We start from the raw sequence: 11,525 nt of genomic DNA, 5'->3' as shown, positions 1-11,525 counted from the left end.
AAGCATACTAATCAAAGCAATCATGTCTTCTCAAAATAACATGGCTAAAGAAAGTTTATCCCTACAAAATCATATAGTTAGGCTATGCTTCATTTTCGTCACACAAAAATGCTCCCATCTTACACACCCCCGATGACAAGCGAAGCAATTGTTTCGTACTTAAATAATCTCAAACTTTTTCAACTTTCACGCAATACATGAGTGTGAGCCATGGATATAGCACTATGGGTGAAATAGAATATAATGATGGGGATTGTGTAGAGAAAAGAAAAAGGAGAAAGTCTCACATTGACGAGGATAATCAACGGGCAATGGAGATGCCCATCAATTGATGTCGACATGAGGAGTAGGGATTGCCATGCAACGGATGCACTAGAGCTATAAATGTATGAAATCTCAACAAAAGAAACTAGTGGGTGTGCATCCAACTTGCTTGCTCAAGAAGACCTAGGTCATTTGAGGAAGCCCATCGTAGGAATATACAAGCCAAGTTCTATAATGAAAAATTCCAACTAGTAAATGAAAGTGACAACATATGAGACTCGCTATATGAAGAACATGGTGCTACTTTGAGGCACAAGTGTGGAAAAAGATAGTAACATTGCCCCCTTTTTTTTTCTTTGGCCTTTCTTTTTTTCTTTTTGGCCCTTTTTTCCTTTTTTTTCTTTGGCCTTTTTTTGACCTTTCTTTTCTTTTCTTTAGGGACAATGCTCTAATAATGATGATCATCACACTTCTATATATTTACAACTCACGAATTACATCTCGAAACTAGAACAAGATATGGCTCTATATGAATGCCTCCGGCGGTGTACCGGGACGGGCAATGAATCAAGAGTGACATGTATGAAAAGATTATGCATGGTGGCTTTGCCACAAATACGATGTCAACTACATGATCATGCAAGGCAATATGACAATAGTAATGTATGTCACGTTAAACGGAATGGTGGAAAGTTGCATGGCAATATATCTCGGAATGGCTATGGAAATGCCATAAATAGGTAGGTATGGTGGCTGTTTTGAGGAATATATAAGGAGGTTTATGTGTGATAGAGCGTATCGTATCACGGGGTTTGGATGCACCGGCGAAGTTTGCACCAACTCTCAAGGTGAGAAAGGGCAATGCACGATACTGAAGAGGCTAGCAATGATGGAAAGATAAAAGTGCGTATAATCCATGGACTCAGCATTAGTCAAAAGAACTCATATACTTATTGCAAAAATCTACAAGTCATCAAAAACCAAGCACTACGCGCATGCTCCTAGAGGAATAGATTGGTAGGAAAAGACCATCGCTCGTCCCCGACCGCCACTCATAAGGATGCACAATCTAACAACACCTCATGTTTCAAATTTGTTAGACAACTTTAACCATACGTGCATGCTACGGGACTTGCTTACTTCAACACAAGCATTATTTAAATTCAAAATCACCCAACTATCTTGACTCTAATATCACTACCTCCATATCCCAAAACAATTATCAAGTATCAAATTGATCATAGCATCCAATTCACTTTCTATGATAGTTTTTATTATACCAAACTTGGATGCCTACCATTCTAGGACCAATTTTATAACCATAGCATATACCATGCTGTTCTAAGAGACTCTCAAAATAATATAAGTGAAGCATGAGAGATCAACAATTTCTTCAAAATTAAGCCATCCTCGTGCTCTAAAAGATATAAGTGAAGCACTAGAGCAGAAATTATCTAGCTCAAAAGATATAAGTGAATCATATTCTAATAAATTCCAATCAAGTAGGCTTCTCCCAAAAGGTGTGTTACAGCAAGGATGATTGTGGTAAACTAACAAGCAAAGACTAACATCATACACGACGCTCGAAGCAAAACACATATCATGTGGCGAATAAAAATATAGCTCGGATACCTTCCGGGGGCATCCCCAAGCTTAGGCTTTTGCCACTCCTTATTCCATAGTCCACCAAATCTTTACCCAAAACTTGAAAACTTCACAACACAAAACTCAACAGGAAATCTCATAAGCTCCGTTAGTGAAAGAAAGAAAAACCACCACATAAGGTACTGTAATGAACTCATTCTTTATTTATATTGGTGTTAAACCTACTGTATTCCAAGTTCTCTATGGTTCATACCCTTACATACTAGCCATAGATGCATCAAAATAAGAAAACAACACACGAAAGGCAGAATCTGTCAAAAACAGAACAGTGTGTAGCAATCTGTAACTTTCGGTTACTTCTAGGACTCCAAAAATCCTACCAAAATAGGACGTCCTAAAAATTTGTCTATTGATCTACAGAAAAAAATAATCAATGCAAAAACACGTTTCTATGATTTATTGAATTTTTTTCTCGTGAGCGCAAAGTTTCTGTTTTTCAGCAAAATCAAATTAACTCATATTATAGGTTATCCTATAGGTTCTACTTGGCACAAATACTAAATAAAACGAGAAAATACATCTAAATAGAAAGTAGATGCAAGATTTATTACTAAATAGGAACAAAAACAAAGAACACTAATAAAAATTGGGTTGCCTCCCAACTAGCGCTATTGTTTAACGCTCCAAGCTAGGCATAAAAGCAAGGATAGATCTAACTAGTGCCATCTTTGGCACTTCATTCATAAGTAGCTCGCATGATAGATTCATCAGGTAATTTGATTTTCTTTCTTGGAAATTTCTCCATGCCTTATCCTCGAGCATCTCAGCAGTGGTGCGAGTCCGTGAATCCTCCTGAGTGGGGTCAGCATAGATAGCCTGGAGATACCCTTGTGCTCCCGGAAGTGATGCTGGCATATACTGGAAATCAGAGTCCCGAAATAGGCCAGTCCTGACTCGCATGATGGTCATCATAGAGTAGGCGTCATCCTGCACAGCCATCTCAATAGTAACCCCGAGTCCATAGGAGCAGTGAAGGGGCTCGGTGGATCCAGGATAAGATGGAAATATCCTGACAGTGCAGAGATACTGGCTTTGATTAAAGTCTCGAAATTGCTCTTCGACCGTGTACTCAGGATACCAACGGTATCCAGCCTCATTCATTACCCTGACCAACATGGCAGTATGGCCGGGTACATCTAGGCATCGAGTCAGGCGAACCACTTGATTGAGGTCGCGAGTGGCCATCTGAAAGCACAACCATAATGCAAAGGCATTAGAATTTCTAGCAAAATTTTGACAGCATAACGGCTGTAAATGCTCAAAAAGGATTTTGAGACATTTGACAAAGGATTTCATACACACTCAACAACATCATATCAAAGTTCTAAGTCCATCCTAGCAACATAATGTGGTAGTAGAACTGAACTAGGCTTGTATCCATCCAACCTATAAGGTACTACTGATTAGTAACACGTGAACCTGATAGAGAGAAAAGATCCTAATTCCTTAACCCCCGGTGGAAGAATAGACTGACTCAGATCAGAATGTCATAAGATAAAGGAGTAAAAAGAGCCTTACGTTCCAACCCACAAACAATTCCCCTACATATAACTAAAGAATTTCTAGACTCAACATCGACCAGTTTGGCTTGGAGAACCTACAGGCAGTCCGGCTCTGATACCAACGCTGTCAGGACCCCGACTCGATGCCACATAGGTCTAGCATGTAACACCTCATATCACTTTGCGGCCTCACGCACGGTATTCCACGGGTGTCGTCTTACCTTTGCCCGGGACCGTTTGCGCCTTTTGGCACACGTATATGATAGTGTCGCTAGCACCCATATGATAAGGAGCCCGGGCTGACATGGCTAGTCGTAAACCCAAAGTGGCACAGACTTACAGGGACAGGCATCCATGACCCAGCAACGAACGTGTCGGTCATCAGCAAGTGGGTCCGGGCTGTAGCACTGGGCTAGCAGGACTCCGGTAAACCGGGCTGTAGCGGGCTAACAGGACTCCGGTACTCAATGCGTGACATTTCCCCGAAGGGACAGACACAGGAACGAAGAAGGACACATGCCGGCCAGCCTAAGTGTTCCGGAGCAGTAGCAAGCTACCATGGCTCAGTGGAAACACTAGGAGACATTTCCCGGTAAGAGAGGCTACTAAAGATAAACAACTAGATAGTCAGATCCCACACATACCAAGCATTTCAATCATACACACAATATGCTCGATATGTGCAAATACAACAAGGCATCACAACATGACTCTACGACACAAGTACTTTATTTAAGGCTCAGAGAGCCATACATAACATACACATAGGTACGGGTCACACGACCCAGCATTCAAGTCATACAGTCATACAAACCAGCAGCGGAAGTAACTTGTCTGAGTACAGACAACTAGTAAAATAAAAGAGGCTTGGAAAGCCTAGCTATACTACGTGGTCCTTCACAAGCTCAGGATCACCACCTGGGCCTTAGCCTACTCATTGATGTCAACGTCTACGAAGAACCCATCAGAAGGGGTTGCAGCGTCTTCTGTAAAAATGTAAATTATAGCAACATGAGTACAAAGGTACTCAGCAAGACTTACATCAGATCCTACATACATGCACATTATCAAGAAGGGTTGGTGGAGTTGTTGCAGCAAGCCAGCTTTGACTCTTGGCTAGGCTATCCTACGAGACTCCAACTTGAAATGGTTTTGCGCACACGAGTCCACTACTCACCACTTCAATACACCACCGAGGATTCACCTCCGTCTTCCTACGGAAGAGCCATCCTCGGCACTCACACTTATCTTGAGGCTTTTAGTAGTTTCCATTTACTTGTCTATGAACTGTATAGGCAACCAAGTAGTCCTTTACCGCGGACGCGGCTATTCGAATAGATTATGTTAACCCTGCAGGGGTGTACTTCTTCATACACGCTCTCACCACTTACCGTCGTTTACACGACATGTACTCGGCAACCTTCAAGCGGAAGCCCAACGTGGGTGTCGGCCACGACCTACCTAATCACCTAAGTCTCCAATCCAGGTTTATCGCCTATCCAGGTTCCATCCGCAGGGAGTCCGGCCGAGGTTTCCCATACGGCCCCGAACGATGTGTACAGGGTTCCGTGACACCTAACGGGTGCCCGGTATTCCCGGCCACGTACCTACCGCATCACAGCCCACCCCTACGGTCAGCGCTGTCCACGGCCTCCAGTAGGCTACAAACACCAGAAACTACTTGCAACTCCTGGACGGAGAACTAGGGTGAGTAAGAAGCCGAGAGGGTCCATTGGTTTCGGGCCCAATGCATGGTAGTAGCTGATTCTTAAATCACACATACAGATCTCAGTGCTTAAGGTCGGCTTCAATGAAACAACCCACCATGTACTCCTACATGGCCTCTCATCGATACCTTTACCAAATCGTGTTCACCACATCACTCTCATTACCGACATGATCATTTCACTCTAGCCCATCACCCAGATGAACCAGACCTGACACGACTCTAAGCATAGCAGGCATAGCAAGGTAGGAACAACACATACATATGGCTCAATCAACTCCTACACATGCTAGTGGGTTTCATCTAGTTACTGTGGCAATGACAGGTCATGCAGAGGAAATGGGTTCAACTACCGTAGCACACAGCAGTTTGAAACGCGTTGTCTTAATGCAGTAAAAAGAGCAGGAGCGAGAACATGGGATTGTATCGATATGATCAAATGGTTGGTTGCTTGCCTGATGGTTCGATGCACTGATATGGTTCTTCGCTAGGGTAATCACGGTACTCCTCGGGGGCAGAACCTGCCGCAAAGAACACCGATACACAGCCATCACCAAACAATGTGCGACAATATGATGCATGCATGAAACATGGCAATATGAGTGTGTTGGGCTAATGCAACTAAGACCAGAAGGGTTTGAACCCAATTTGAACCAAAGATTCAAATTTCAAACTCATACATGGCCCTTTAAAGTGTTTTACCTTGTTCTGCATTAAACATCAAGTTAACTTGTTTAATCATGCATGAAAATAGTACAGATGGATAGATTGGATTTTTCTGATCATTTTTCATATATAACTTGTCTGATTTGGAGTTACAGATTAAAAGTTATGAATTTTTGAAGTTTAAACTATATTCTGGAATTTCCTATATTAGAATAAATCCAGAAATTAATTTATTGCGTCAGCCATGCGTCAGGATGACGTCAGGGTCAACGGGGACGTCCAGGTCAAACCTGACTGTGGGTCCAGGGTGTCAGGGTAATTAGATTAGTTAAAGTTTAATTAAAACTAAACCTATTTAGTTAACAGGGCTGGGCCCCACCTGTCATTGACTCATCGGAGTCAACCAGGGCCCACCCGCGGTCAAACCCAGGTCGGCTACACCGGCGTTTAGCCGCCGGCGAGCCCGACGCGGCGGCGGAAGTGGTTTTGGCCGTTCCGGCAACCAAACGAGTCGCGGAGGCCATCGGAGTGGAGCTGAGGAGGAGCCGCAGCTCTTGGTGGAGTCCGTTGGGGTCGGGGTGGCCGGAGTTGGCGCCGGCGACGACTTTGGCGGCCACCGGAGTTCGGCCGAAGGCGAACTTGACGCTAGAGGGGTCGGTGAGGTGCGGGGAGTAGCTGGTTAGGTGCTACGTGACGTGGTGAGCATGATGGACACCAGTTTGTGGCCGGAGGGTGACCGGGAGCACGTCGGCGACGAGCTCCGCGGCGGTGGGTGCGGTTGAGCTCCGGGAGGTCGCTACACGGCTCGGGAGCAAGAAAAGAAGGGAGGGGAAGATGGTTAAGCTCACGGGGAGTTCGACGAAGCACTTGGTGCGGCCGGGGACGGGCCGGAGCGACGACGGCGTTGAAGGGGATCTCCGGCGACGGCGGTTCGGTCGAGGTCGATGCGGTGGGCTCGGGCCTTGCGAGCGCTCGGGGCTCGGCTTGCTCGAAGGAGAGGAGGGTGGCGGAGCTCCTGGACACGGCGGCACGGCGTGGGGTTGACGGAGGGCGTGGCTACGGCGAGGGGGTGGCGGCGATGGCGTCGGCCATGGCGGGGGAGCGCGAGAGAGAGGAGTTGGGGGAGAATGGAGGTGTCCTGCGGGTTCACGGCGCGGCGTGGAGTTCATCCATCCAGCCACGAGGCGAGGAGGTGAAGCAGGGCGACGGCCAGCTGCGTGGCGCACGCTGCGGCCGCCGTCGGGCACCTGCCTGCCTGCCTGGCCGGCAAGCAGCTCGCTGGAGCGGCGCTGGGCTGGGCCGGCAGGTGGGCCGGGTGCTGGGCGCCAGGTAAGTTTTTGCTATTTCTCCTGTTTTCTGTTTTTTTAATACTTCTGCAACTTTGTTGAATTATTAAAAATACTTAGGCAACTCCTAAAATCACCAAACTACTCCTGGTCCATAGTTGGATTATTTCCAACATGAAACATTTTAGTTTGGAGATATTTGAGCATTTGAATATTTTATATAATTTTAAATGCCCAAATTCAAATATCTATGATTTAATTCAAAAACCCTAAGATGGCCTAGGAAAATGTGCATCACTTCTGGCAGAGGTTCTGAACCAAGACAAAAATGATGGGCATTTTAGAAGGGCATTTCAGGTTCATTGAAAAAGTTTTTAGTAAACCCTAGTTGGTTTCAGAGGGGGCTGGGGGTTCTGTCATCCCCATTTCAGGTTTCTGATGAAAGAATAGACATGATGCAACACTCTAATGCATGAACTAGCTAGGGTGTGACAACTCACCCCCACTCAAAAGAATCTCGTCCCGAGATTTGGGTTCCTCCGGAAAGAAGGCGGGATACTCGAGTCGAAGACGATCCTCCCTTTCCCAAGTTGCTTCATCCTCAGTATGGTGCGACCATTGAACTTTGAGAAACTTGATATTATGACGTCGAGTGGTACGCTCGGCCTGATCGAGGATACGAATGGGGTACTCTCGATACGTGAGATTATCTTGGAGATCAAGCGTTTCGTGGTCCACTCCACGGATAGGATCCGAGAAGCAACGCCTGAGTTGAGAAACGTGGAAGACATCGTGGACTCTGGAAAGATGCGGAGGTAGTTCCAACTGGTAGGCAACTTCTCCTCGTTTAGCGAGAATACGAAAAGGTCCAATGTAACGGGGAGCCAATTTGCCTTTGATACCGAAACGATGGGTTCCCTTCAGAGGAGTAACCCGAAGGTAAGCCTTCTCGTCAACCTCGAAAGTCATAGCCTTATGTTTTCGGTCATATTGACTTTTTTGACGAGATTGGGCTGTTTTCAACTTTTCACGAACGATGCGAACTTGCTCTTCTGCTTCCTGAATCATGTCCGGGCCAAAGAATTGTCTTTCCCCGGTTTCTGACCAGTTAAGGGGTGTTCGACACCGTCGTCCATAGAGAACTTCAAAAGGGGCTTTACCCAAGCTAGATTGATAGCTGTTGTTGTAAGCAAATTCGGCAAATGGAAGGCATTTCTCCCACTCCATTCCGAATGAGATAACAGAGGCTCGAAGCATGTCTTCTAGAATCTGGTTGACGCGTTCTACTTGACCACTCGATTGAGGGTGGAAAGCGGTGCTAAAAGAAAGGCGGGTTCCCATAGCATTTTGGAAACTTTCCCAAAATCGAGAGGTGAAAAGACTTCCTCGATCCGAGTTAATTTCCAAAGGAACACCATGGAGAGACACTATTCGGGAGATGTATAAGTCTGCCAATTGACTAGCGGTTATACTCTCACGAACAGGTAAGAAATGGGCTACCTTGGAAAGACGATCGACCACGACGAAGATAGCATTATTCCCTCTCTTGGTCCTGGGAAAACCGGTAATGAAATCCATACCAATTTTATCCCATTTCCATTCAGGAATAGCTAGGGGTTGAAGGGTGCCAGCAGGCCGTTGATGCTCTGCTTTTACACGACGGCAGACGTCGCAATTAGCAATATACTGAGCAATTTCTCTCTTCATCCTAGTCCACCAGAACCTCTGGCGTAGGTCCTGATACATCTTGGTACTACCGGGATGAATGGTGAGAGGAGATTCATGAGCTTCCTTAAGGATCAATCGCCTCAGGTTTCGCACCTTGGGAACCACTAGTCGATTCCCGAAGTATACGACCCCTTGATCATCAATGGAGAAACAATTCGCAACTCCTTTCTTGATGTTTCTCTTGATGCGGGAAATTCCCGGATCTACCTTCTGTGCTTTGATGATCTGATCCGTAAGGGTAGGTTTCGCCACCAAGGTGGAAAGAAAACCTTGAGGAACAATGTGAAGGTTAAGCTTCCGAAATTCCTCATGGAGAAGCGGTTGACTTTGTTGTAACATCAGGTTGTTACAATAAGATTTACGACTTAGCGCATCAGCCATGACGTTGGCTTTCCCTGGGGTGTAAGTTATTCCTAAGTCGAAATCTGTGATCAACTCAACCCAACGTCTTTGCCTGAGATTCAAATCCGGTTGGGTGAAGATGTACTTCAGACTTTGGTGATCAGTGAATATTTCGCAACGATTACCGAGAAGGTAATGTCGCCAGGTTTTAAGTGCATAGACTACAGCTGCAAGCTCTAGATCATGAGTAGGATAATTCTCCTCATGTGGGTGCAATTGCCGTGAAGCGTAAGCAATTACGTGTCGATCTTGCATGAGAATGCAACCTAGTCCTTGTCGCGAGGCGTCGCAGTAGATAACAAAGTCCTTAGAGAAGTCTGGCGGTACCAGCACGGGAGCAGAAGTCAGGCGTCTTTTCAGTTCCTGAAAGCTGTGCTCACATTGTGGAGTCCATTCGAACTTTTTATCTTTCTTGAGGAGTTCGGTTAGAGGTTTAGCAACTTTGGAGAAGTTCTCGACAAAGCGACGACAATAGCTCGCTAGGCCAAGGAAACTCCGAACTTGCTTGACCGATTCAGGTGGAGTCCAATTAAGGACGGCTTGAACTCGCTCAGGGTTAACAGCAATACCTTTACCAGATATTACATGACCCAGATAGGTCACTTCTGACAACCAAAATTCACATTTAGAAAATTTGGCATAAAGGCGATGCTCTCGAAGTTTCTTCAACACTAGCCTTAGATGTTCGGCATGTTCTTCCTCGTTCTTGGAGTAGATGAGTATATCATCGAGGTAAACCACGACGAATTTATCCAAATACTCCATGAAGATTGAGTTCATCAACCGAGAGAAGGTGGCTGGAGCGTTGGTTAAACCGAAGGACATGACGGTGTACTCGTATTGGCCATAACGAGTAACAAAGGCCGTTTTAGGAATGTCCCCGTTCCTGATTTTGATTTAATGGTAGCCCAACCTCAAATCCATTTTGGAGAAGACTGAGGATCCAGCGAGCTGATCATACAGGTCGTTGATCCTGGGGAGTGGATATTTGTTCTTGATTGTGACCAAATTGACAGGTCGATAATCTACAACCATCCGGTCCGTACCATCCTTCTTCTTGACGAAGAGGACGGGGCAAGCCCACGGAGATGAACTAGGTCGGATGAAACCCTTTTTCAAGGACTCATCGAGTTGTTTCTTAAGCTCGGCTAGTTCTAGTGGTGCCATCTTATAGGGTCTTCTAGCAATCGGGACGGTTCCTGGAATGAGGTCTATTACGAACTCAACATCCCTGTCAGGTGGAACACCTGGCAATTCCTCTGGGAAGACATCCGGGAAGTCACGGACTACCGGAACGTCCTCAAGGTCTGGCAAAGGGCTGGCGTTAAGAGAAAATAACTGTCGCTTGGCTATTCGGGTCAAGACATTGACTATCTTCCCCGAAGGATGGGTGAGTTGAACAGTCCTAGAGAAGCAATCAATTTTGGCATGATGGGCTGACATCCAGTCCATACCCAAGATGATATTAATATCTGAAGATTTAAGAGCTATCAAAGAGGCAAGGAAAACAAGTCTATCGACTTGGATTTCATTTCCATGACTTACCCTGGAGGTTTGCCATCTAGAACCGGGAGTAGAAATTTCCATAGTGGATGGCATGTCACAGAATGCGGTGTTATGCAAACAAGCATAATTTTCGGATATGAAAGAATGAGAGGCTCCTGTATCGAAAAGAACAGATGCCGGGTGGCAATTAACAAGGAGCGTACCGAGAACGACGTTGGGATCCTCTTGAGCTTCTTCGGCAGAGATACAGTTGACATGGCCACGTGTAGCGGTGGCCGGCTTGGCGTGGAACACTTTGCCTGTCGGCTTGCCACGGCCAACAGTTTTAGCAGATTGGTTGGGGTTGGTTTGGGGGCACTCGCGCATATAGTGGCCTGATTCCCCACACTTGAAACAAGTCACGGAACTGGTACGTGGAGGAGCACTGTTGGTTGGACCACCATAGGGCTTGGCTGGTGCAAACTGTTGAACGGGGCGAGGCGCCTGGAAGGATGGCCTCGGTGTGAACCTGGGTGGCAGGGCAGTGTTAGGCACCCACACGCGGCGCTTCTGAGGACCAGCACCGGATGAGGAACCCACGTCACGGCCATGCTTGCGTGTTGCGTCATAATCAGTCTGACCAGTCTCAGCACTGATGGCCTTGTTAACAAGCTTCTGAAAAGATGTGCACTCATGCAGACGGAGGTCGCGGAGAAGCTCAGGACTAAGTCCCTTACGGAACCTTGCTTGCTTCTTGGCATCAGTAGAAACTTCCTCAGTTGCATATCGTGCGAGGTTACC

The sequence above is a fragment of the Triticum aestivum genome, chromosome 6B, assembly GCF_018294505.1.
Source record: "Triticum aestivum cultivar Chinese Spring chromosome 6B, IWGSC CS RefSeq v2.1, whole genome shotgun sequence".
NCBI lineage: Eukaryota > Viridiplantae > Streptophyta > Magnoliopsida > Poales > Poaceae > Triticum > Triticum aestivum.
The sequence above is the reverse complement of the archived record's forward strand: the minus strand, read 5'-3'. Positions refer to the sequence as shown.